Source organism: Triplophysa dalaica, chromosome 10 (genome assembly GCF_015846415.1).
Source record: "Triplophysa dalaica isolate WHDGS20190420 chromosome 10, ASM1584641v1, whole genome shotgun sequence".
In the NCBI taxonomy this organism is placed as follows: Eukaryota; Metazoa; Chordata; class Actinopteri; order Cypriniformes; family Nemacheilidae; genus Triplophysa; species Triplophysa dalaica.
The window spans coordinates 14,870,982-14,876,705 of NC_079551.1; the positions used below are offsets into that span (position 1 = coordinate 14,870,982).

At 39.2% G+C, this 5,724-nt stretch overlaps 1 pseudogene; it reads left to right on the forward strand.

The window, feature by feature from the left end:
* The first annotated feature begins 764 nt into the window (after nt 1–764).
* Nucleotides 765–1,824, forward strand: LOC130430652 (putative nuclease HARBI1; annotated as a pseudogene).
* Nucleotides 1,825–5,724: the final 3,900 nt, after the last annotated feature.

The window sequence follows — 5,724 nt, forward strand, 5'->3', positions numbered from 1 at the left end:
GTGATGATGTGTTGGTAGAAGTGGCAGGAGTCACTTCTACAACCTGGATTCTCTTGAAGATTATATCGACGCACACAACAACACACTCTGCTGCAACATAAACGGGGACAAACCAGATCACAACAAAAAAAGTAAAGGTAACAGCACTCCAATCTCCAAGAGACTCATCCCAATTCGCATTCTAGTAAACTGCACTTTTAACTGACATTTTACTCCATCGAAAATAAACTTTCTGGACTTGATACAAGGGTCGCATTAATTAAAGTTATACACAAGAATTTCCAGGAACCGATTGAGACGCTCTCATTTTTTTTAAAGGATTGAGTTCATGCACTTACCACTAAACTCACATTCGTCACCGCAGAAAGCAAAACCATGAAAGAAAACATTAAGGATTTGCAAACGTGCATCATAAGGGACAATTTAGTCTTCACAGGCATCCCGGAACAAACTCCAGACAAACCCAAGAAATCAGTCAAGAACTTTGATAAAAGAACTCAAATTACCTGCTGAGACTACACCGTATCAGGGGCCTGTACCATGAAGCTGGTTTAGGTTGCTAGCCAGTTATGTTTCAGATTAGTTTGTGCCAACCCTGGGTTTTAGGTACCATGAAAGTAGCTTGGCTTTAATCGGTGTTCGTCGCCATGGTATCTTACACTGCACGGCTAACCTGCTCTGGATTCGAGATCTCAGACGGAAGTTTGACCAATCAGCTGTGAGCAAAGAAACATATAGGTTCCCGGCGGCTGTTCTCTGTTGCAATGGCTTCACCTTTTCTCCCAAATCCTGTGGACATCTCCACACAAATTATTAGACGAGCACTTCGTAGAGAAAGAGTTTTTAGGGACAGACAAAATCCCCTTGACTTTCCTGATAGTTACTTGTACGAAAGATACAGATTTTCCGCGGAAGGAATGTCTTATCTTTGCGAACTTCTTGAGCCGCACATAACAAATGTGACTCGTCAAAGCCATGTCCTTACTGTACCACCAATGATATGTATTGCGTTGCGTTTTTTTGCAAGTGGTACATACTTGTAAGTGGTCTGTGATGCAGAGAATCTAGGGAAAAACACGGTCTGTCGAACCATTCGCAAGGTGCTCCTCGCTCTGCAGGGGTACATAAATAGCTTCATTGTGTTCCCTGGACATTTATCCACCATGTCCATAAAAGAGGGCTTTTATAAAATTGCCGGTAAGATATCTTGATAGGGTTACATTACATGAACAAATTTAACCTTTCACGCTCATTTTTTTGAATGCTCATAATTCACACTCTATCTATTATACAATAGTATGCGGTAGCTAAATGTTAGGAATGGTTTTAAATATATATTTTTCATTCAAATGATAGGATTCCCTAGTCATAGGAGTCATAGGAGCAATAGACCGCACGCATGTTGCAATCTCCCAAGCGCTAGGAGAACATGAAGCAGATTATGTGAACAGAAAGTCCCTTTTCTGTTCTATGACAGGGGTTTTTGATGGCCTGTTGGTAGGAGATAGAGGTTATGCATGCCAGATGTTTTTGCTAAACCCCTACCCTGACCCTCAGACAGGGCCACAAAACCGTTTCAATGTGGCCCTCAGTAAAACCAGGGTCAAGATCGAGATGACCTTTGGCATCCTAAAGGCATGTTTCAACTGCCTTAGGCATTTAAGAGTGTCACCAGAGCGGGCATCACAGATAGTGGCTGAATGTGCCAAGGAGCGAGAACCACCACAAAACCAGCTTCTCCCTGATGAAATTGACCCCATCACACTTGACCACCCAGCTGGCGCAGCTGTCAGAGATGCAATCACAACACAATATTTTACTTAAAGCACACTAACACTGCAGATAGGTCTCAATCTGTTTAATTGGTCATGTGGAGGAAGAAAGAGAGCAAGAGTAAATTACATTAATAAACAATCAAAGTGTTCATACTAAAGGGTTACTTGGTTAAAAAAAATTCACATGCTGAGATGTGATTTTTTTTTTAGTTTGGAGCCTCCTCAGCTCACAGTCCAGCTCCCTCACCGAACAGTCTAGTTCTAGACTCCTTTTGTAAAGGGCCCTGACCGAGTCAGTTTCACCCTGAAACAATTCCACCAAAAACAATCATTACACGTTTTCTGGAGGTTGATCAAATCACTAAAAGTGGCATGACTTTCTACAAACATAGGACTGACTGTAATTTATGTCAAAGGTTTAAAGCATTACCTTGTTCACATTCCTTCTGTAGCCCATTGAGGTAGAGGCTTCAGTTTCTGGGGCAGGTTGTGAAAAATCCTACAGTAAAAGAGATGTGTAAGGGCCAGTCACTTAATTATGACATTCAAATGTGTGCCATAATAAACAGCCCAGTGCATTCACCTCTGAAACTGTCTCAGAACACACAGACAGAGTGTCTTCATCATTTGATTCACCCTAATAAATAAAAGGCCAATGTACATCATAACTGTTATAAAGCAGGTTATGTTACCCAACCTTGAACACAAGCCAACATTTGGGTTGAAATAACCCAACCATCTGTATTGTCCAATATTGACCCAGCCATGGGTTAAAAACACACCAGCATTTTTTAGATGGGGATTTATTTTAACAGTGATAAACAGTAAATATAAACTCTACACAAAACAAGTTCATTTCTCTTCAGATACAACTGTATGTTCTTTGTGCTTATTAAGAAAAGTTATTTTAAGTCAAAACTGATTAGGATATATTGTATATTGATGTATTGACACAAAACCAATGTCAAGTCAATGAATAATGGTTACCAACATTCTTCAAAATAGCAAACTTTTATGTGTTTTGTAGAGAAAAGTCGTACTGGTGTGAAATGATAAGAGGGTAAGTAAATGAATAAGAATTTAGTATGCATTTTAGTAGACTGCTTTACTGCGTTATGTGAGATAGCAGCATTCTTTATAAAGAAGCACTTTAGAATTAGTTAAAGTTGCATTTATTAGGACTCATAGGATAAACCAAATTGCAACCTAAATCCAGACATGTTTTTATTTAATTGTAAAATGAGTGTGCAAACCCAAAATCTCATGCGCAAATGTATCAACCCGCTACACTAACTGGCAGTAAGGTCATTTATATCACAGGTTCTCAAACATTGGGTCATAAGGAGAGTCACGTAAAGCCACTTGATGTGCATAAAAAAAAGTTCATCCAGCAACCAAAAATGATCCTTTGTTTATTGTGCTTGGACACTGGATGATTTTCTCAGATTAAACAGTGATAAATTAGATCTATGAGCGCTCCAGACCAACCTTCTGAACGTATGACTTACAGAAGCTACTTAACTATGAAGGTTTGTGGACCGATTGGCGATAAGAAGGTTTGGGGAAATGCGGCCCAACACTATAAATAGTGAATCACTGTAGGAATCCAGTTTAATTCTACAACAGCGGCTGCAAGCAGATTTTTAAATGTACATTAACATTCCTGCGATATATTTATATATATTTACCATCTTGGTTCGTTTGTCCTTGTGGGCAAGTTCTGTGTCCAGCAGTTGGAGTTCTACCACTGTCTGACACGGCCCATTATCAAGCAGGTCTCCTCCATCCTCTGCCACCGTCACAGAAGCCAGCAATTGTCGCTGCATGGCCAGGATTTCTTGTTGGTTTTCAACAATGTATTGTAACTTTTGCAAGATTTTTGTGCGATAGTCTGTAAAGCATTACAATATTGAATATGCTTTATTTTAATCTGGAAAATTAATAACGGAGACTGGGGCTCTTCTAAAAGGAGCAGTTCAGCAACTGTTGCAAAATAAAGCAATAAGCCCCAAGAAGCAGTGGGTTACTGTTTTTTTATAACGGCTTAGAATCAGGATCAAAATCAAGGACCAGAACTGACCCTTTTAAAAAATATTTCTAAGTTTTAAAAGTATTAAATGTAATTAGGTTGTTTGCACCTTGTTCAATTTGGAATTTGTTTACTGTAGGAGTTCTTCCAGTCTCAAGTACCACCTAAACGCAAATCATCCCTTAGCTAATGCGGAAGTAAACACAAGTACATCTTATTGAACATAATTTATTTTCATCACCAATTATCATAGTAGAACAGCTTTCTCAAGCAGTTTGTGATGCATTTTGGAAACAGGAGATGAGCCCCTGGTCTAATGCGCCACCTGGCTTGAGACACCCCTTCTCAAAGACTTACTTTAAGTCATTATTTGGGTAGCACCAGGGCTCTCAAGTGTCACGCATTGAGCGTGACAGTCACTCATTTCGGTCTTTTGTCACGCACTCCCGCCACACATTGTATTTCTCACGCAGAAAAACTATTTATAATACATTTTTTAAGCCGCAGCGCCCAAAAGTTATCTGGTCGCGTCGCTCTCACTATGGAAACTGGCAGGAATCAAGCGCGTCTCCCCTGGAGTTTTTAATCGAGCCTGCCACTTATCAGCCAATCAAAAAAAAGAAATAGGCTACACAATAGCCAATCAGAAAATAGCACTATTGTATCTGCGTAAGATTTAACGCAACAACCAATGGAAAAAAAAGCATCCTGGAATTGTTCACCATCTTCCTCGTTCACCCACAGAGGAAACCACTGGAGCTCCGAGCATCACTTTGAGCACAAAGTAAGTAATGATCTCCTGTTACAACAAACAACACCTCCCTCTCTCTCTCTCTCTCTCTCTCTCCCTCTCTCTCTCTCTCTCTCTCTCTCGGCAGACTTCAAATGAGCCATTTTAATCTAGATTAATCTAGATTAAAAAATGAATCTATGCCCACCACTAGTAAGTATGTATGCACATTGTGTGTGTGGAGCATTTGTATGTCTGTCTTTTGTCGTTTTCACCTTTTTCTTGTTTTTACAGGTATATGCCTTTAGTTGTTTTACTAAACATGTACAGATGCTTTGTAACAATGAAAATTGTAAAAAGCGCTATATAAATAAAGTTGAGTTGAGTTGAAGACAAAGCCACACATCAAGAGTAATCACTTTGCAGTTGGTGTGGGAGTTTGCCACAGACTCATCTGGATATATGAAATCCTTTTTGCCTCATGAATGATCTAAAACAATTTGGAAAGAAAACCCAAGAGTAAAAGAGTGCCTAGCATTTTTACTTATTTATTTTTTAATTTTGCTACTCTGGGGCCTCACAACACATATATGTGATGCAATCTGGGAAAAACCCAACACATGATTTTTTTTACATATTTCAGATAACCATACCACCATTCCAGCCCTTTCAAAAATGTTTTTATTTAGTTCATACCTTGTAGGTAACAAAAGTTCCCTTTGTCGACATTGTCTTAAGACAGAATGGATTTTGAATTTGAGAACCTATCATCTCTAATCCTACTTTTAGAAGGCCAATGAACTGTATTAGAATGATCTTGTTTGGAATATTGCACATTGTAAAAAGCGCTATATAAATAATATTGAATTGAACTTGGTGAATGGATGTGGATCCAAGTCTCAGCGCTGTACATCTGGTATAAAGGAAGATTGCGTGCCCATTTAAGGACAGCAAATTATTGGTAGTGATGCAAATTTCTGTTGTTTGTGATGGACATGTGAACTCTGAACTGTGGATCATCTTGTGTCATGTATGTGTCCTGATCACATTAAAGAAGTGGCTCAGATGAGCAGCAGCTCCAACAGCTTCAGGCGCCGAGCTGACAATCTGGAAATATGCATTGATACACCTTCAATCTACAAGTTATTAGGTTAATTTGATATTTGAACTGTCTTTGGGGTGTTAAGCGA